Genomic DNA, 23036 nt, shown 5'->3' on the forward strand with positions numbered 1-23036 from the left:
GGTATACCTGTCCCTATGTATCTGTTGGTTCATATATTTAAAGGCAGGTAGGTAGGTAGATAGCTAGACAGAGATAAATTAAAATTCCATTTCTCATTGCTTCTATGTAGAAATACAATGCATTGTTGGTATATAGATCTTGTCTCCTGCCAACTTACTCAACTGAGTTATTAGTTCTAGAAGCTTTTTGTATAAAATCTTTTGGATTTCAATATGGTTATATACAGTTTCAACGAGTACACATCATTTTGCCTAGTAAGTAGGAAACTCTCATTTAGTGACCCAGTATCTTAGTCTATTTGGACTGCAACAACAAAATACCTGGGTGGTTTATAAACAACAGAAATTTATTTCTCATAATTCTACAGGCTGGGAAGTCCATAATCAAGGTACAAGCTGATTTTGTGTCTGGTGAGATCCCGTTTTCATGTTCATAGATGGTGCTTTCTCACTGTGTCCTTACATAGTGGAAGAGACAAGCAGCTCTCTGGGGTCTCTTTTAAAGTAGCACGCACCTCATTCATGAGGCCTATTTTCTTACAACTTAGTCATCTCCCAAAGGCTCCACCTTTTAATAACTTTTAATACCATTACATTGGAGATTAGGTTTAAACATATCCATTTAGGGGGAACACGAATATTCAGATTGTAGTGCCTACCTACCCTTCTTCTAGAGAGATCAATCTTTATTTTTACTCTGAAAGTTAACCAGTTTTCTCTAAAAAGGTTAAGTAGAAGACTCTATCTTTACTACACTGGTATGTCTCTGGGGAGGGAGATATCCCTAATCATTACTTTTATAAAATGTCTCATAAACATGTTGGACATAAACATAGATGATTAAACTAGAAAAGTCCTTTTTCAAATTATCTGCATCATTTTTGGAAACTGTTTATGTTTTATAAAATGTAAATAAATTTACTCCCTAAAGATTTGTAGTAAGGATAAAATTAAAGAACATACTTTAAGAAATGATCTCTTACATTGGAACTCTGTGTAAAATTTCACAGAATTTTCTCAAATCATTGAATGACCTTTTGGAATATATAACTTGTTTAGACTTTTCTAGTTCTTTACCTTCAAAATCCTATTTAATCTTGGGGTAAAGGGTCATTTTCATCCAACTAGGTAGAGAAAGCTGTGATAATATTAGGTATAGAATTTTTCAGGGATAGAAATCTGAATGTCAGTAAAGTGGTACATTAGAAGCAAGCTTTCTTCACTTGCCCCCTTCCACAGAAAATCAAAAACAAAGTGCCAAGATTCTCATCAGCAATATCCCTGAATTTAAATATGATAATAATGCAGTCCCCAGGGCTGCAAAGAAGTGAAAAATACATTATGCAGACAATAGGAGAATCTAACTTTTAAAACCATGATGCCCTTTTCCTAATCTGCCAGGCACCAAGCATGTGAAATTTTTCCTCAACTCCTGGTTACTACACTGGAAAGAGTGATATCAAGCTTAACCACCATCCTGGGTTTTCTGTCAGAAGACCTGTCCCTACTTAAACCCAAGGGAAGCATCACAAGTGCCTGAAGGGAAAAAAATTCCTAAGGACAGCAGAGACAAAAGGTGGAAGTGGGACTAGCATCCTCAGACCAGAAAACTCTGCTCTGTATATCACCCAAATTAGGTATCAAGTAAGAGTGGTTGTTAAGCAGCATCACAAGGTAGGCAGTACATTCCACGGGTCTCCTAGGCATGAACATCTAGCCATCCCTTCTGCACTGCCAGACTTTCTCTTTGGTCACCTTCCTCATATGGGCAGGGCAGCATTCCATGTTTGCTAAAGCTGAGGAAAACCTGGGCCTAAGGCTACAGCTAGTGCCAAAAAGGCAGACAGTGACTCAGCAGTAAAAGGGAATTCAACAGGTATATTCCACAGAAATCTCTATGCAAACATAACAAATGCAAATCAAAGCAAGCCAAACAGAGAAGACTGGAATAAATAGCTAATCTTACAATGCAAAAAATGATATATGTCCACAAGAAAAAATAGCAAACAAGAAACCATGACTTCCACAAATGGACAAAACAAGACACCAATGACCAAACCCAATGAGACAGTGATAGGTGAGCTCCCTGATAAAGAATTTAAACTAGCAGTTTTTAGAAAACAGAAACTTCCAAAATAACACAGAACACAGTTTAGAAATTTACCACAGTAATGTAACAAAGAGATAGAATTAGTAATAATGAAACATAAAACAGAAATCCTGGAACTGAGAAATACATTTGCTGAACTGAAAAATTTATCAGGTGCTCTCAACAGTAGAATGGATTGAGCAGAGGAAAGACAGTGAGCTCAAAGACAGGCTACAGAAGAATACACAGTCTTAAGAGGGGAAGATATGAAAATAAATGAAGAACAACTAGAAGATTAGAAAATTACTTCAAAGGCGCAAATCCAACAATTACTAATGTTCAAAGTGAATTTATCAAGAATAAGGAATAGGAAGTGTGTTTGAAGTAACAACAAAAACTTTTTCAAAATTGCAAAAGATATAAATATCCAGGTACAGGAAAGTCAGTGAACACCAAAAAGATTAAACCTAAATAAAACTATCCCAAGGCATATAATAAGCAAACTCTCAAAAGTTAAGAACAAAGAAAAGAAAAAAACATCAGCAAGAGAAAAGAAGCAAATAACCCAAAAGAAGCCCAAATTCATTTGACAACTGACATCTTAAAAGAAATCATCCAGGCCAGGAGAAAGTGGAATGGCATATTCAAAGTACAGAAAGAAAAAAACTGTAAACCAAGAATTTTGTGTCTAATAAAGCTTTCCTTTAAAGATGAGGAAGAAATAGTCTTTCCCAAACAATAGATGAGGGAATTCATTACCATCAGACCTGTCTTACAAGAAATGCTAAGGGAAGTTCTTCAATATGAAAGAAAAAACTACTAACATGCAAAAAGAAACCATTTGAAAGTATGAAACTCTGGAAAAGTAAGTACACAACTTAGAATACTCTAACCCTGTAATTGTGCTATGCATTCCACACATAACTCTACCCTGAAGACTAAAAGACAAATCTACCAAAAACAATAATAGCTACAGTAACATATTAAGGGATAACAAATATAAAAACATGTAAACTGGGACAACAGAAAGTCAAAATATGGTGGCATGGAGTTAAAGTGTAGAGTTTTAAAGCTTTTCCTGTTTCTGTTTTTTTTTTCTTTGCAATCAAAGAAAAGTTGTCATCTGTTTAAAATAACTTATTGTAACTCTCAGATGATTTTTGTAAGTCTCAAGTTAACTACAAAGTGAAAACCTAAAATAAATACAATAAAAATTAAAATCAATGAATTAAAGCATATCAACAGAGAAAATTACTTAACAACAAAGGAAGGTAGCAATAAAAAGGAGAGTGGTTAATTTAGTTTTCACTTTAATAAGAAAAGAAGAGAGGATATATAAAATGACAAGAAAACAAGTAACAAAATGGCAGTACTAAGTTCTTACCTATTAATAATAGCATTGGATGTAAATAGTCTGAATTCTCCAATGAAAAGATACAGAGAGGATAAATGAAACAAGATCCAAGTAAATGCTGCAAATTAGAAAACCTCTTCAGCTGGGCATGGTGGCTTATACCTGTAATCCCAGCCGAGATTTGGGAGGCCGAGGCAGGCAGATCACAAGGTCAGGAGTTCGAGACCAGCCTGGCCAATATGGTGATACCCCGTCTCTACTAAAAATACAAAAATTAGCTGGGTATGGTGGTGCATGCCTGTAGTCCCAGCTACTCTAGAGGCTTAGGCAGGAGAATTGCTTGAACCTGGGAGGTGGTGGGTGCAATAAGCCGAGATCGCACCACTGCACTCCAGCCTGGGGAACAGAGTAAGACTCCATCTCAGGGGAAACAAACAAACAAACAAACAAAACCAACAACAACAACGACAACAACAAAAAAAAACACTTCACCTATAAAGATACACAAAAAGTGATGCAGTAGAGAAAGATATTCTATGGAAATAAAAATTAAACAAGACCAAAGTAGTGATACTTATATCTGATAAAATATTTTACATGTCAAAAACTGTAAAACAAAAAAAGACACTAGAAAATGATAAAGGGGTCAATTAAACAAGGAAATATTACATTATAAATATCTATGCACTCAACACTGCAACATCCATGTATATAACACGAACATTAATACATCTAGAAAGAGAGATGCAATATAATAATAGCAGAGGACTTCAACACCCTACTCTTAGTAATGGCAGGTAACCCAGACAGAAAATTAAAGAAACATTAAAGTTAAGCTAAGCACCAGACTAAATAGTTCAACCTGACATTTACAGAATATTTCACCCAACTGCTACAGAATATACAATTTTTTTATCAGCAAATGGAACATTCTTGCTATAGTTTGGATTTTTTACCCTTTTAACATCAAATTGAATTGAGATCACCCAATGTTGAAGGTGGAGCCTAAAGAGAGATGTTTGGGTAATGGAGGCAATTCCCTTATAAACAGATTAATCCCTTCCTGAGGGGTGAGAGTTTGAGTTATTTCTCACATTATTAGTTCCTGAGAGAACTTTTTTAAAAAAGAGCCTGGAATCTCCCCTTTATCTCTCATTTCTTCTCTTTTCATGTGATCTCTGTACCCACCAGCTACCTTTTCCCCTCCATCATTAGTGGAAACAGCTGGAGGCATTCACCAGAAGCAGATGCTGATGCTGTTCTTTTTCTACAGCCTGAAGAACTGGGAGCCAAATAAACCTCTTTTCATTATACATTTTTCACCCTAGAGTATTTCTTTATAGTAACACAAATTGAGTAAGACAGGAAATTGGTACTGAGTAGCAGGGCATTGCTATAAAGATACCTACAAATGTGAAAGTGGCTCTGGAACTGGGTAATGTGCAGAGTTTAGAAAAGTTTGGAGTGTTCAGGAGAAGACAAAAAGACAAGTGGAAAACTTGATATCTACATGCAAAAAATGAAACTGGGTGTTTATCTCTCATTACCTACAAAAATCAAATCAAAATGGATTGAAGACTTAAATTTAACATTTGAATCTATGAACTGCTATGAGAAAACATTAGGGAAATGCTTAAGGACACTTGTCTCAGCAAAGATATTTTTGACTAAGAACTCACAATCACAGACAACAAAAGGAAAAATAGACAAATAAGATTTTATGAAGCCAAAAGTCTTCTGCATAGCAAAGGAAACAACAAAGTGAAGAGTTAAACTACAAAATGGGAGAAAATATTTATAAACTATTCATCTGACAAGGGATTAATTAAATATATATATTTAATTATATATACACACATACCCATAACACCAACAGTTCAGTAGCAAGAAACGTAAGATTAAAAAACTGGTAAATATCAGAATAATCATTTCTCAAAAGAAGACATATAGTCAATAGATATATGAAAAAATGCTCAGCATCACTAATTATCAGAGAAACACAAATCGAAAGTACAGTGAGATACCATCTCACTCCAGTTAAAATGGCTTTTCTCAGAAAGACAGGTAATAAGGATGCTAGCAAGAATGTGGAGAAAGGGGAAGCCTTGTACATTGTTAGTGGAAATGTAAATTAGTACAACCACTATGGAAAACAACAGGAAGACTCCTCAGAAAACTAAAAATAGAACTACCATATGGTTAAGTAGTTTCACTACTAGATATGTACATCAAAGAAAGGAAATTACTATATCAGAGAGATATCTGTACTTCCACTTTTATTGCAGCATTATTCACAATAGCCAAAATTTTGAATCACCTAACTGCCCATCAACAAATAAACGGAAAAAGAAAATGCAGTCTAAATACACAGTAAGTATTATTTAACCATAAAAAAATGAGGTCTTGTCATTTGCAGCAACATGGATGGAACTGCAGGGGATTATTTTAAGTGAAATAAGCAAAGCACAGAAAGGCAAATATTGTATGTTTTCACTCAGACATGAAAGCTGAAAAAGTGGATCTCCTGAAGGTAAAGAGTAGATTGCTTGTTGTCAGAGGTCAGGAAGAGTGAGTAGGGATGAATGGAATTTGATTAATGGGTTTAAAAATACAGATAGATAGAAGACATAAAACCTAGTGTTTTACAAATCGGTAAAGTGACAACGATAAACAATAATCTATTGTATATTTCAAAACACCCAGTAGAGAATAATCAGATGTTCTCAGCATAAAAAATGAAACATGCTTAATATAATGGATAATCCAATTACCTTTATTTGATTATTAACATTATATAAATGTATCAAGATATCATATGTACTCTGAAGATATTACATTTATGTATCATTAAAATAAATTTAAAAAATTTTAAAAAGACTTTTAGGGATAAAGTGATTATAAATTATGGCACCAATAATTTTAAAATAATTTACTTGAAGCCTAACAGAAGTGAAAAAACAAATTATCCCACAAATTTTATAACATTATCAGTGAATAAAAAATTTAACATTCAATTCTAATCAAATGCTGTATTTCACCTAGGAGTATTTTCATACACTGATAGTAGGAGTGAAAGTTTAAGTTTGGTGGAAAATAATTCTAAATGTGTATTGAGACCCTTAAAATCTTTAAAATAATTGGCCTATAAATTTCACAGTTAGAAATCTGAACAAATAAAAATAATTTAAATTTGTAAGATAATGAAATATGCTCACTTTAGTATTTCAATATTTCTAAATGATGTTAAAATTGAAATTTTAGTCAAGACACAAAAATAAAATAGAAGCCAGGTGTGGTATGCCCATAATCCCAGCACTTTGGGAGACTGAGGCAGGATAATTGCTTGAGTCCAGGAGTTTAAGACCAGGCAGGGACCCCACATGTACATTTTTTTTTTAATTAGCTGGTCATGGTGGCATGCATCTGTAGTCTCAGCTACTTGAGAGTCTGTAGTGGGAGGATCAGCTGAGTTGGGAGGTCAAGGCTGCAGTGAGCCATGCATGATTGTATCACTGCATTCCAGCCTGGGCAACATAAATAAATTAAATATACATATGTGTGCGTGTGTGTGTGTTTGTGTGTGTGTGTGTGTGTGTGTGTATGTCTGTCTATATAATAGATATAAGATTGCAAATACAGATTAGTGTAGTCCCATTTTACAAAGGACATTTCCAGAAATCAATTCCATATCTCTTGAACCTTTGGGCCATATCACAGATTTAAAAGGAATCATAGTAAAGGGAAGAGAATTATGTATATTATGTAGACTTTTTTTTTAAGAGAATTGCACCACTCAGAATGTCCTGCCTTCATTCCTCCCTTACCCTTACTGAATCCCAAGGAGGTAGAAGAGGGATAAATTACACCTATTTCACCAGAAGAGTTTTTTTTTTTTTTTTTTAAATGGTCATTCAGAGAGATGGCAATGTCCCTGCATTGGGGTAACAGATGGCCTATTGCCTGACTTTTCTCCAAATTTGCAAATGTGGCAGAATAAAAATAGGTCTGTCAGGAGAAGAGTTTACTTTCAAAGATAATCAGGGCCAGGAAGTTGATGAATATTCTCTGAGCCAGCAGTGAACAAGTGAGAGAAAAAGTGGTCCAAAGCTTCTCAGTTTATTGATAAACAGTTACTGCCAGAAGGCAAGGAGATTCCTTCAGCTAATGTTTACATGTGGTAAAAGACAAACTCATGCCAAGAAGGGACCCTGAAAGATTACCTGAAGCACAACGTAGATTGCCCATTCACAGAAGTTAGAACTAAAGGGTTGCAGTTGTTACCTCCCAAGCACCTTCAAATCGTCATACATTTTCACCATCTCCAGACTCAGTAAGCCTGAAGCCAACAGTCAGACAAGAAAGGTTCCTCTCACCCAGTCTGCCTACCAGGCAATATCCTCCACTTGCATCTCACACATTTACAGCTAGCCAGTGGGGACCTAAGGGTACTGGGCAAAGGAAAGCCAGTCTACATGAGGGAAAGGTGAAATATATCTTACCCTGGAATGCTGATTAATTTTGGACTTGAATCGTCTAGTTATAAAATTGAGACAGATTTTTTTGACATTCACTAATCTGAATAGTACTGTTACCTTAATGTGGGTGAATACGTCTTAAGATCTTTCTTAAATTTTTATAAATAGGGGAACATGTAAATTCATGGAAAAAAATGAGTATTTAACATTTTCTATATGTAATCATGATAATGGAGTGTTGGCTTATTACATCTGATTTAGTTGTTTAAATGATTATCATATGCTATAATATTTATCAAAGACTGTTGCCCCAATTTTGACTTTCCTTTAAAATTTTATGTTTAGTACAATATATAAAAATAATACCTGTCTAGGACTTGGGAAACCATGACAATAATGGCTGATAGCTATTACCCATGGGTTAGTCATTTTGGCATAGTTTTATCTTTTCTAAAGTAAATTGAACTGTATAACTCCTCTAACTGTTATATCACATAATTTCTACTTATGAATAAATTTCCCAAGTATAACAGCAATTTATTGTATTCCTTTCTCTTGTGACTTTAAACCAGATAATCCCTTTCTAATCCGTTGAATGTTCTTAAAACTTTAACATCCTATTAATCTCCACATCAAGAAAATGATATTTTTTATTAATTCTTTAGAATGCTATCATCTCATACGAAATATAAAAGATAGGCGGAGGACTAAAGTTAATATGTACAGAACTCCCGTCAGCTGTCATTTTTTTAAGAATAAATGTGCATCGATGCTTTCAATGAGATAATTTTAATAGGACATATCACTTAAAGTGTATGCCATTAAAATTCTTCTTAAAGGAAGCAAAATACCTTAATAGATTAGATTATTTCAGCTCAGGCTAACAGACATGGCAGATGAAAATGCTATTTAACTCATTATATAATAATTCTTCTTTACCTTATAAGCAGAAAAAATATCTCACAGTGATAGTTGTTTTCGGTGAATAATACAGAACTATCATTATAAAAGTAAACACTCTATGCTTGCACATTCATGGCAGAAGAAGGCAGAAATGAAATTTAGTTTTCTACAATTCTTTCTAGGCTTTAACCATTAGAGTAGCTACACTCAAGCCCAGAAAATGATTTTCTCAATACAATTTTTACAGATTTGATATTGTGGCTAAACTCAAATTATTTTAAGGTGAATATATAAAAAATGTTGATATATTAATATAACAAATATAAAATAAATTATTCTGATAGTCACATTGCAATAGGACAGCTGTACTAATAAAAGTGTTTCTCTTCTTTCACTTTTAGAAATTTTCTTCTAGTATAAAGGACAGCATTATCTATATTCCTCAAATGGTAATGTGTAAATTTTTATTTCCAGAAAAGAAGGAGCAGTATTTTTCTTCTTTTGTTAATTTTTGTTAACTAAAATGTCTGTTGTGTCTCTGAAGCAACTTGACATGATAGGTAGAAATGAGATAGGTCAAAAATGATTCTTACAAATGTTAGACCATTGAGATATCACTTCTTTTTTTTTTTGTCTTTTAGCCTTTCATTTATGTCTTTTAAATACTTGGTGGCCTCCATTGTCGCTAGTGAGAAGTTAGGTTTTAATCATACCTTTGTTCACTCATTATGTAATAAATCAGTTTTCTTTTGCTGCTGTCAAAAGAAAACTGGACTGGGCAATTAGTATATGAAGTTGCTAGACAGTGTGTTCTTGTAATTTATACATTTTAGGACTCATTTGGTTTACTGGCTCTAGAATTAAATAATTTTAATTAGATTTGTGAAAATTTTGGCCAGTATTTCTTCAAATATTTGTCTACTCATTTCTGTCTCTTTGTTTTAGAGACACTATGTCTTTTTTGAACCACTTGATGTATCTTTGACACCCAGTTTTTCATTGTTTTATTATTATTATTTTTGCTATCTGTTCTTGTATCTATTAATTTGTGATAAAATTTACTCTTTATTTCATCATCTTTAATCTGCTGTGTTGATCATGTAAAATTTGTTTCACTTATTGTAATTTTCAGATCCTGACTTTTTCTTTTCTTTCTTTTTTGTTGTCGTTCTCTTCACTCATTAAGATCTCACATTTTTATTATGTTTTTCTTTAGTTATTTTAACATATTTATAAACTGGCTGATTTGAAATATTAACAACAGCAATACCTCAGAATCATTTTCTATTAACTGCATTTTTTCCTCCTGTCAGTGGGTTACATTTTTCTTTTAATTTTAATATCTACTAACTTTTGGCTAAAGACTGGATATTGTAGAAAATGCATTGTATTCACTTTATGTTATGTTCTTATAAAATTTGTTGGGTTGCTTTTCTAGTAGACAATTCAGTTGTCTGAACTCACACTGAAAACTGTATATCTCTGGAATGTGATATCTTCTCTCAGTTTTTTCAGGTTCCTGCTGCTGACTTTTTTCTGTTTTGCTTTTTAGCCTGGTTCCCATGGATGTCCTCTGTGTCTACACAGACAATTTCAGCTGTTTATCCTCAAAGGTTTAGCCTCACCCTTTCTGTGGTTGTCTTACTTCTGGGGCTTTCTTTGTAAATTTCCACTTTCTCTGCCATTTGTGTGTTTTATATCCTTCGATACACCAAAGCACCAGTGTTTCAGCGTTCTGCTCCCAAAGCTGCTCATAGATTCACAAAGGCACAAACAAAGCCCCAAACTTGCAGAGGTTACACAGTGAGTTTTCTTCATTCATGTGTAGATCACTTTCTGGTTTCTTTCTGCTTTGGGGGGAAGAAAAACCCTGGGATGTCCCCTAGACATTTATATGTTAGAGATCAATGAAGAATTTGGGAGATGTATATATAAATTTACTCCCATTCTTTTAGTTGTTCTGTGGCACTCTTAAATCTAGGGCTTCGTGTTTTAGTTCCCAGCTATTTTTATACATTCCTGAACTTTGTTCTCTGCTACAGTGAGCATGAAAGGCTATGGCTTTGTGCTGCTGTAACTGTTGTATTGGGATGTGCCCTCAGTGAAGACAGCCACAAAGACAATCTACAGCTCTAAATTTTATCCTTTCCTTTTGCAGTATTTCAAAGGGTAACTATCTCCAGGCTTCTATCTGCTCTTGGATGCTTTCCAGTGACTTCAAAAAGTTCTTCTTTCTTATGTATTGTGAGTGTTTTCCAAATCACGTTTTATCATCATTACTCATACACCTTTTAAATATATATATATACACTTTATATTTTAGAGCAGTTTTTGGTTCACAGAAAAAATAGAGGAAGGTACAGAGATATCCCACATATTCTCTGCTCCAACATATACATAGTTTCCCTCATTATCAATATTCCCAACCAGAGTGGTACCTTTGTTACAACTGATGAACCTACACTGACATATAATTTTCACCTAAAGCCTATAGTTTACACATGTGTTTCATTTTAAGAGCAAGAAATGCTATAAAATTAAATTGTGATGATGCTTAAATAATCCTGTTAATATAATTTAAAAATTGGATTTCACACTTTAAATGGGTGAATTTTGTACTAAGTATATATATTAATACATCTGCTAAAAAAGAATATATTCTATATGATTATATTTCCAGTCTATTTATTATATGTATTTATATTAAATATACTATACATTGGTTTATATCCTATTGCATTTAAGATTTAAAAATTTCACTGTAAATTAAATTTTCCTCATTTATAAAATCAATCTTCTTACATTCTTAGGAAAAAATAAGAAACTAACATCTATAAAGTTATTTGTTGTCAATATTCTGTTTTATTATTCTATATATTCTGTGTATTAATTTTTGAAAGAAACTATGTGAAGTGCTAGGATTTTTGGTGATGTTGCATTTCATTTCTCCCACAAGTATATACCATTTTACTATAAAACTATCAAAATATAAAATAACTATGGATGATAAATTATATGCACATATTCCAAATGAAAATGTGGAAATCAAGTTTTATCTCACTGATTACTTACTTTTTCTAAAATCTCCCTTTCCAAATTGTGTCTGTGTCTCATTCCTTCTGATAATTACCAATCTATATTTTGTCCCATATATAGTCTTTTGTTTTCACTAGTCTTTACTTCTCTACCTTTTCCTTCTTTAATCACATATACCTAATAAATGTTATTGCCAGAGAGTAAGAATTATACATGATTTTAAAGTAAACCTGTGCCTTCCATTTTCAAGTGTTTCATGAATATAATCTCTCACAAATATAATTTTAATTTTTGCCCTTGTAATAAACTGACTTCCTTTTTGATGTTTCCCTGCTGACAGCTTTTAAACTTCAACCCTCATTCTAGTTTGTCTATCTGGCAATCCAATGACAGCAATAATAATTTCTTACCAAGGTTGCCTTTTTTGGGGGTAAAGAACTGTAGAAATCTCTTACCTCTCATAGATATTTAAAGTAGGTCACACATGTCTCTCTACATCTGCAATATAAGCCACATGACAAGGCCTCATCAACATACCCCTTATCCTTTTTACAGCTCCAGATATCAGGGATAGTGAACGAGGCATTCATATCAATTCTCACAACACACAGCGCTTGACTCTTGAGCAGGCATTCAATGGAACTTCCATCTCCCTCACCGATCTGGGGTGCTAGGCTGCGTAGGGAACCATAATAGCTTACTTGAAAAAGTTCCAATTCAATTGAATGAAATATGCCATGTTTCCATCATCAGGTAAACATCAGCATTTAATTGTAATAAAGGCTTTCACATAATTTTTGATGTCTGATTTCTGACCACTTTTATAACTCACACCTGCCTCTTGTTCTTTCATCCTGTATCTGCACAAGCTAACAGGAGAGCCTGCACCTTTGGCACCAGACGAGAGTGCAAACTACATAAGGGAATTCTCACCCAGCCACATCCCCAATTACCTTAAAAAAATAAACTTTCCTGGCTTTCTCAGGTTATTTTTGTACCTGCTTGTTAGTTGTCCTAGGTTCCTAAAAAGTCTCATTATGTGAGTGATAAACCTTCTTATATCCTCTTCATATATGCGTGGCATCTAAACCAGATATGAAGTCAGAGGTACATCTTGCCTCTGCAGGTGGCCATGTTTTGGCTTTTATGTTGAGGTCTTATTGAGAACAAGTATTGCATCTCAACTGAAAAAAAAAAGAACGTGATTCTCACACTTATAGCACTCAGCAAACGTTTCAATCCACTTAAATTTAAATTTTAACGGTACTCTCCACTTTGCAATTAAGTACTTTTGGGCAACCTAATAGAAAAGTGGCAAGTATACTTTAGCAAGGATAAAGAGAGAGCAGGCACAAGATCATATTACAGCATCACTATTCACCTTTAGTAATATAGTGTTTTGTGTGTTATGTATTGCTTCTCTAATGCTGTGAAACAAACCACATATAAATCCAATGGCATAGGACAATACATAGTTATTCATCTTTGAAATTTAATTTCAGTCAGACTTCTGCATAAATCTAGAAATAGGCTGGGGATGGATGATGTCTAATAGTTTCAGTTGAAGTGAATTGACTCTGATATAGATGGTCTCTCATCCTTCAACAGGTTTGTTTGGGCTTATTCACACAGCGATCTCAAGAGACAGAGTTAGCACACACAATTCGTCTTGATGTCTAAGTTCAGAGCTAGCACACCACAAATGTCTATGCATTTTGTTGTTGTTAAAACAAGGCATACAGCCACTATACAATCTAAGAGTGGGGAAGTATAATCTACTTCTTGATGACTACATGCAAGGACATGCATTGCAAAGTTGTAGATATCTTGGAAAAATGGTGAATTCTGAAATTTGAAATATAAAACTGACATGTAGGAAATAAACACATACCCATTAATAGTCTTCTGGAAGACATAAAAATGACTTGTAGATGAGAACAAGGCATGGTATTAACTAGTTTTATAGTATACACATATAAGAAAATAAAAATTTTGCCTTCAGGGGGAAGTACAGTGAGGAAAAAAGACATGAATGAGGCCCAATTAAGAGAGCATTCTGAGAAGACATAACACTGATCCAGTAATTTGGTTCTATTGCTTGTAGGAGACATGGTCATTAATTTTTGAGTACCGTAATTTACCTTGCTTGCCAAATTTTTGTCTTGGTCTGACATCATAGTTCAGAAATATTGCCAGATGGCCAAGCAAATATGGCACAACATTACTCTCAGCATGTTTGCAGGTGAGTTTTTCAGCCAGTATCTACTTTACCAGTTGCCACAATGTTATTTTGTTCAGGTGTTCTGAGTTTCCTCTCTGGAACTCATCTATTTCCTCAGTGTTGTTTAAACTACTAAGGTGTAATAGTAGCTGAAAATAACAATTAACATGCTGTTTCCCATCTTATTATATTCGCACATGCTGTCGCCTTTGCTTGGAACACCTTTCTCCTTTTCCCCCTGAATAATGCTTATTTATATTTTAAAATTTAGCCGAAGAATCATTCCCAGTGAGAAAAATTCTATACCTACATTTACATAATTTCAATCATGTCTGAGACCCCCAATTCCATACTCCTATAGATCCCTATGTTTACTTCTATTACACTGATCATAATTGCTTACTTAGTGTCTCCTGAACTAAAATATAAACTTCTTGAAGATAAAATCATGTGGCAGAGACAGTTCCTGACATATATTTACTTAATAGGCATGCAATTATTTAGTAAAATAATTTGGTTAATTAATTAATTTTGTATTTATTTATTTATACGCATTCCTGTTAATGACTACAGATATTAAAGGCTTCAGTCAGAAGTCAGGAGTGCTTACCACTAAGGAAATCTCTGCTAGGCTTTCCTTTTCCCTGTCTTTTGGCAAAGAAGTGTACATTTTTATTTTTATCTTCCTCCCTTCCTCCCTTCCTCCCTTCCTTCCTTCCTTCCTTCCTTCCTTCCTTTCCAACCCTCCCTCCCTCCCTCCCTCTTTCTTTCTTTTTCTTTTCTTTTTTTTTTTTTTAATGGAGTCTTGCCCTGTCGCCCAGGCTGGAATGCAGTGGGGCGAACTCGGCTCACTGCAACCTCTGCTTCCCGGGTTCAAGTGATTCTCCTGCCTCAGTAACTGGGATCACAGGCACCCACCACCACACCCGGCTAATTTTTGTATTTTTGGTAGAGATGGGGTTTCACCATATTGGCAAGGCTGGTCTCAAACTCCTGACTTTGTGATCTGCCCCCCTCGGCCTCCCAAAGTGCTACGATTACAAGCGTAAGCCACTGCACACGACTTTATTTACTTTTTTTCTATACTTACTTGTGGTTCTGGGTTACAAGCATCTTCACCCACAGTTGGGGATGGATAAGACAAAAACACAAGCAATCCATTCTGGCATCTTTCTTCAAACTCTGATGTCCTAGACAGTCCACTTTCTTTCCAAATTTCAGAACCATGTAATAGCCGGCTGTTGAATTATTTCCAAGGATTTTAGTTTTATTTAGAGAAGAGTAGCAAGGAAAATTGAATCTACAACATTACATCCTGGAACTAGAAATTTACCCTCTAATTTTGAAACATATTTCTGCTGAATATCAAATTATATGTTGGTTTGTTTATTTTTATATTTGTGTAACTTGAAAATGTTGCAACACATTTTTCTATATTGCATTTTTCTGATGAGAAATCTGCTACTACTTTTATTTTTTCCTTTGCACAAAGTAAGTTTTTTTCACCTCTTATTTATTCTATAATTTTATATATATTATATTTATTTATTTTTATAACTTTTATTTTAGGTTCAGGGGTACATGTGCAGGTTTGTTATGTAGGTAAACTAGTGTCATAGGGGTTTGTTGTGTAGATTATTAGATCAGCCAGGTATTAAGCCTAGTACTCAAAAGTTATTTTTTGCTGCTTCTCTCCCTCCTCCCATCCTTCACCCTCAAGTAGACCCAAATGTCTGTTGTTCCCTTCTTTGTGTTCATGAGTTCTCGTCATTTAGCTTGCACTTATAAATGAGAACATGTGGTATTTAGTTTTCTGTTTCTGTGTTAGTTTGCTAAAACTAATAGTCCTCACCTTTATTCATGTTCCTGCAAAAGACATGATCTTTTTTTCTTTTTTATGACTGCATAGTAGTCCATGACATATATATACCATATTTTCTTTACCCAATTTGTCATTGATGGGCATTTGGGTTGATTTCCTGTGTTTGCTATTGTGAATAGTGCTGCAGTAAACATTTACATGCATGTGACTTTATGGTAGAATGATTTTTATTCCTCTGAGTATATACCAGTTATGGGATTGCTGGGTCAAATGGAAGTTCTGCTGTTAGCTCTTTGAGGAGTCACCATACTGCTTTCCACAATGGTTGAACTACTTTACACTCCCACTAACAGTGTATAAGCATTCATTTTTCTCCACAACTCGTCAGCATCTGTTATTTTTTGACCTTAATAACCATTCTGACTAGCGTGAGGTACTATCTTATTGTGGTTTTGATTTACATTTCTCTAATGATCAGTGATGTTGAGCTTTTTTTCAAATTCTTGTTGGCTGCATGTATATTTTCTTTTGAAAAGTGTCTATTCATGTCTTTTGTACTTTTTAATGAGGTTGTTTGTTCTCTTGTAAATTTGTTTAAGTTTCTTATAGATGCTGGGTATTAAACCTTTGTCAGATGCATAGTTTGCAAAATTTTTCTCCCATTCTGTAGGTTGTCTATTTACTCTGTTGATAGTCTATTTTACTGTGCAGGTGCTCTTAAGTTTAATTAGACCCCATATGTCAATTTTATCTTTATCATTGTTTTAAAAAAAATTAATTATTACTTATCTTGGTATAGTTTTATATGTGTTTCTTGTGCTTGGGCTTGTTTAACTTTCTGGGTTTTTAGATATGTATTTTTTGACAATTTTGGAAATATTTTAGTCATTATTTCTTCAAATATTTTTTGTAACAGCCTTTCTTTCATATATCTAAGAGACTCAAATTACACATATATTAGGCCACTTAAAGTTGTCCAACAGCTCAGTGATGAACTTTTCACTTGTTCTAATGATCTTTATTGGTGTGTTTCATTTTAGATAGGTCCTGTGGTTGTAGCTTCAAATTTACTCCTCTTCTTATCTGCAATATTGAATCTACCTCTAATCCCATTCAGTGTATTTTTTTCATCTCAGACAATATTGATTTCATCTTTGGAAGTTCGACTTAGGTCATGTTTATGTCTTAGATAACTATTTCTAACTTTTTAAACATGTGAACTTCAGTTATAACTTTCTAATATGCTCATGTCTATTATTTCTAATATCTGAGTAGTGTGAGCCAATTTTGATTGATTGACTTTTTTTATCCATAATAGGTATTATTTTCTTCCCTTTTTAAATTACATGTCTGATAATTTTTATAAAATACCAGACATTGAGATTTTACTTTCTTGTCTGTGAAACTTTTAAATTACTTGGAAACATTTTATCCTTTGGGTATTAACTTTAAGAATTATTGGGTTAGATCAGAGCAGTCTTTAGTCTAGGGCTAATTATCTTCCATTACACAAGCAAAATTCTTCTCTGTATTCTCTCCAATGCCCTGCAAATTATGTGGTTTTCCAACTGGCCAATAGAAACTCACTATTCCCAGCCTTGTTTAAGTATTGGGCCAAGTTTCCTCTGATACTTTCAAATGCTTCTCTTCTAGCCTTAGGTAGTTTCCTACCTAATCTCCAATCAATATTCTCCTGAGTTATAAAAGGGGATACTCTGCAGATCTCAGGAGTTCTCTGTGCAGCTGTCTTCTCTACCCTTGTCTCCCTAGACACTGACCTCAACCTCCTCAGTTCAAGGAATCTTCCAGGTGCTATCTAGATTTCTCTTTCTGTGCCTCAGCCCAAAAACTAAATGCTGTAAACTGGGTAAATAAACAAAAAACACATTTGCTGCCTGTCTCCCAAGGTTGCTGTTTTTTTAACCTCACGTACAGTGACTTCAAAACTTTTATTCCACCATATATTTTGTCTGCTATTTTTCGTAGGTGGGGATTGTTTCAGGTGAGAGTGTAAATCCAGTTTCTTTCTGTGTAGGGGGATGAAGAATTGAGAAAAGAGAAAAACTAACATCAAGAAAAAGGGAAGAATAATTATTGCTTTTCCGTTTTTCAGCATTAAGGATCAACGTAATGTTTATGACTACCAATTTAAAATAAGACTTCTTTATTATTCTTAGATATTATTCTCCAAATTTAGTCGCACAATCACAGATATAAAATAGGCAGCAAAGATTCTGTAAAGTTGTAATTTTGTTGAGAATAGGAAGAATAAAAGACATGTCCAATGATGAAGGCTACATTGAAGGAATGACTAAATAAATATTAACCGCTAAAATTTACATAGTTAATGAGAGAAGTTAAACAATTCAGACACTTGAGAGACAGTAAAAATGTGGTGGAATTAATGGATTGGATGTCTTAGGGTAGCCAAAGAGTATCAAAGTTGAGGCATTAAGGGGAGTGGTCTGGGAAGATAGGAAGCAGTAATCCAAGAGTGAGGTGAAGTTGATGTTTAAGGTAGAACAGAGGACAAAATGAGTAGAGGAATTAAGAGAAAGTGTGTCTGGCAAGATTAACTCTGACTAGACGGTAATATTGTAAAGAAATGCAGGGAGATGACCTGGGGCTTGGGATATAATTGCAACAATGAGGGTCAGTGGGCATTTGATACTACAAAAATCAAATTTGGTAATTGTTAGGAAGAGAGGAGGAAATGCCTAAAATTGGCAAGAGGACCTATCAGTGTGTTCATTCCCCCCATTTTCTTCCAAACTTGTGTGTGTGTGCATGCATGTGTATGCATGTGTATGTGTATGTGTGTGTTTACAAGAAAAACGCTTTGGAATGCTACAGGGTAAACAGTGTACTTAGAGAGAGCCAAGTTTCCATTGGAGGAAGAAAGTAAAATAAGTGTTTGAAGAATCTATTGAGAATCTGAAGAGTTTTACTAATAATGAACAGGGAATCCCAAAGGCACAATGGACAGATTTCAGGAGTTGGAAAGAACTGAAGACAGAATAGTAAATGTGAAGAGTGTCTGTGAGCGATCAAGATACTTTATTGATCTTGTGGCAATGTTGCAAACCCCAACAAGAGAATCACAATCACAGCAGAGAGGCCATGTGGTTTTGGAGCACAGTCATTCTTGCTCCAGGAAGTAAATATACTCCTTTTGAGAAATAGCTGCTGATCTGCAAACAGACCCAGGTGAAAACTAAGTACCTGTCCATCAGATGCCAAGTGACTATGTTACTTGAGCAACTCCGTACTATTTTGTGTTTTGGTGTTAGATTCACCTAGGCATAAATGTAGGCATGCTCAGAAGCATGCAGCTCAAATGAGGAGACTAATAACTCCTTCCATAAATGAATAATTTCTAAAAACTTTACAGGGGGAGATAATACATAATAACAGCAAGATTGCCTACTCTGTGGAAATCAGCCTTTTCCCCGCCACCTTTGCACTTACTTAATGGGCATATAAGCAAAAAGTTCATGAAAGAAAAGATGAAGGTTATGTATCCTTGATCCCTCTATCATGCTACTGCCCATCCTGAGTGGCCAAATTTTAATCAGAAATGCTAAATTATGTGTCCTCCATTATGCACTATAACCCAAGAAGGCAATGTGGTGGTTAGAATAGATCATTTCTCATTCCCATTATGGAGAGTACCGTAAAATTTCCTTACCGAAATAATTGAATATTTATGTTTTCTTTCCCTGCCTGTCATATTTTGTTTAGGCTACTATTTTTTCACTTACTGATTGCTTTGTGCAGTATCATGGTATAGGCATTAGTCAGAGTAGGCCAGGCTCTTCTTCCGTGACAAATAAAACTGAAATATCTTTTGACTTACCATATTTTTTTTTGTTTTTTTTTGCTTATGTCATAGTTCAAAACAGGTTGCTTGACTCTTCATGGAGGCTGTCTGTCAAACAACATCTCAGAGATCCATCATTATTCAGTCTTTGTGTCACTGTAATCTTAAGCATGTGGCACCCAAACTTGCTGCAGATAGGAAAAATAAAGTAAGACTTATTGTTTGAGAATTTTGTAGACAGGCCTAGAAGAGATATTTAAAAGTTCCTACTACATCCTTTTGGCCAGAATATAAACCCAGGGTCCAAATAATGTCACAAAGGAGCTTGAGAAAATAGCCTTCCTATATGACAAGAAAAATGAATAATTAAAAAAATTAAAAACCAATATGTGAACCACAGCATTCTCTATGCTACAGTGTACCCATCTCTCCACAAAATAGAGCATCATCAACACATATATATTTTTTAAATCTTGCTTCTTCTTTCTGCTCCCTTTAATTCATCAATTATAGTACTATTGTTAAGAGTAGATTTAAAATATACCTCATGAGTAGCAGAATATAAGACAGGATTTTAACACACCTTTACGAAAAGAGGACATTAGTTAGTGACACATCTTACTTTGAATCTTCAGTAACCCATGAAGCCTTGAGTTGTCTCCAAAGGAGACATGTGAATGCATTTTTTGGTTTCTGTGGTAAAATTACATCATCTTCTTATCTGAAGTTAAGTTTAATCTTTGTAAATAAAAGTATTGGGAGACAAGGTATATAGATACTAGTCAATTAAATTTTATTATTATTTTGGATGGACCACCATCTCAAACCCTTCGTTTCATTTGAGAATTTCCTTACAAGATGAGCTGTGATGAGATATACATTGCATCTTCCATTACAGAATCCCCCAAAACTAAATTCCATATTTTTCCACTCTGTAATGTGGTATTGACCAATCATTTCAGAATTTTTAATCTGAAGGTGAGGGTGATGAAAAATGTATCAGACCTTACAGCTAATTCACTCTGATATGTCAAGCAAGAAATAATGATGCTTGATTTCAAATATATCTCCAAGGCAAACTGAGAATGTTATATAATAAAAAATCATCAATTTTTAAGACTTGGAAATCTTCCAGGATTTAATATATGTACACTGGAATCTAAGATGCATACACTGGAATATTATTCAGCAATAAAAACAAAAGAAGTGACACTTGATTTCTAAGGCAGTATGTAAACAGCTTGGAAGTCATAATAACACCAAAAAACTCAATAAACTGAATAAAATCAGCAACTCTCTGAGATTCATCAAGGAGGTCAGGTAACAGAAAACTACTGCGATGGAAATTGGAAAGGCAGAGAGGCAGATGCAGATAATCACAGCATACTGAAGCAGAAGCCCAGGAACAGAGATCCCTGTGGAAACCAGTACCAGGGTTGGAAAAGAGAAATTGCAATTGAAAAATTGTTCAAAACTCAATGTGGATAAGTTTAAGAGTTAAAAATGCCAGGGGTGCCCAATTTTAGGAGGGCTTCATATGTCTTTGAAGTTTATCTGTAGGAACCCTCCAGATTCTTACAATGAAGATCAGAGTAAAATTCCTTCTTGCTGTCATTATGGGGAGCCATTTTGAAATATGCCCAGAGCATTCTGTTTCTTTTATCAGCGCCTGACTTAAAAAGAAGGTGTTTTACTAGAGCCTAACCAACTGGGGTTCTGCCAGAGCCTAACTATCCTGGGGAAGAAAAATCCCTAACTCCAGCTCCCTGTATGCTCCTTGTCATATATAAGGAAAACAAAACAAAACAACAACAACAACAACAACAAAACTGAGCACCATTTAAGAAGGTCACAGCCCATGAGACCATGTTCACTAAAACACTCAGACCTAATCATGGGAATTTGAACATTTCCCCTCCCTTCAAACCTCATTGCTACACTAAAGGCACAAATGAGAAAAGAATCCATGAATCTGAAGAAATGAGAAATGCCAATAAAGAATTCCAAAACTGAAATTCAAAGAAAAAAAATTAAAAAGGAAGAACAGAATATCAAATAACTGTGAAATAATCATAAAAGCACAATATATTTTTAATAGGAATATGGAAAGAAGAAAAAAAGAGAATGTAACACAGACATACTTAAAGCAATAGTGACTGCAAACTTCCCAAATTGAATGATAGACATCAAACTACAGATCCAGGAAGCTGAGAAAACAAAAAGCTGACAAAATATTGAAAAAACCATATCAAGACATATTATATTCAAACTACAGGAAATCAAAGACAATGGGATAATCTTGAAAGAAGCCAGAGGAAGAAAAAAATAAACACCTTACCAACAGAGGTGTAAAAATAAGAATTTTAGGACTTTTATTTTCAGAAATAATGTAAGCAAGAAAAGGGTAGACAAACATTTGAAGTAGTGAAAGGAAAATTTCATCAATTTAGAGTGCTATGTTCAGCAAAATCATTCTTCATATCTGAAGACAAATAAATACTTTCACAAACAAATATTGAGAGAACACTGTGAGTAGACCTGCCTTATGAGAAATATTGAAAGAAATTATTCAGAAAGAAGAAAAGTAATATGGTTGGAAATGTGGATCTACATAAAGAAAGAAAGAGGATAAGAGAATACATAAATAAAAATAAAGTATTTTATTATTCCTAATATGAATTTATCTAAGAGATGGTTATAGCTTATGAATAAGGGAAATAACAATAATATTATAAGAAATGAGAGGTCAGATCCAAGCTTCTGCTATGAAATACACCTTAACAAATTTAAAGTGTAGAAATCATATAAAATATGCTTTCTGACCAGAATATAATTAAACTAGAAATTATTAACTAAAATATAGTTGAATAAGCACAAAATCTCACAGATTTAAGTACTCACTTCCAAATAGCACATAAATAAAAAATAAACTAAATAATTTTGAAAATGCAACTTCCCAAAATTTATGGGATGCAGAAAAAGCAGCTATTAGAGGGAAATTGATAGCATTGAATGCATATGTTGAGAAAGAAGAGTCAATAATTTAAGATCTCACCTTAGCTAACTAGAAAAAGAAGAACAAATAAAATTTAAAGTATTCAGAATGAAAATTAATTTTAAGTTATAGCAGAAATCAATAAAATTGAAAACATAAAATAGAGAACAATCCACAAACCAAAAGTTTATTCTTTAAAAAGATCAATAAAACTGAAAACATTAAATCAATAGAGAAAAGCCCACAAAACTAAATGTTTATTCCTTGAAGATTAATTAATTGATAAAACTCCAGAGAGGCAAACTAATTAAAAAGGGGAGG

The sequence above is a fragment of the Gorilla gorilla genome, chromosome 2 (genome assembly GCF_029281585.2).
Source record: "Gorilla gorilla gorilla isolate KB3781 chromosome 2, NHGRI_mGorGor1-v2.1_pri, whole genome shotgun sequence".
In the NCBI taxonomy this organism is placed as follows: domain Eukaryota; kingdom Metazoa; phylum Chordata; class Mammalia; order Primates; family Hominidae; genus Gorilla; species Gorilla gorilla.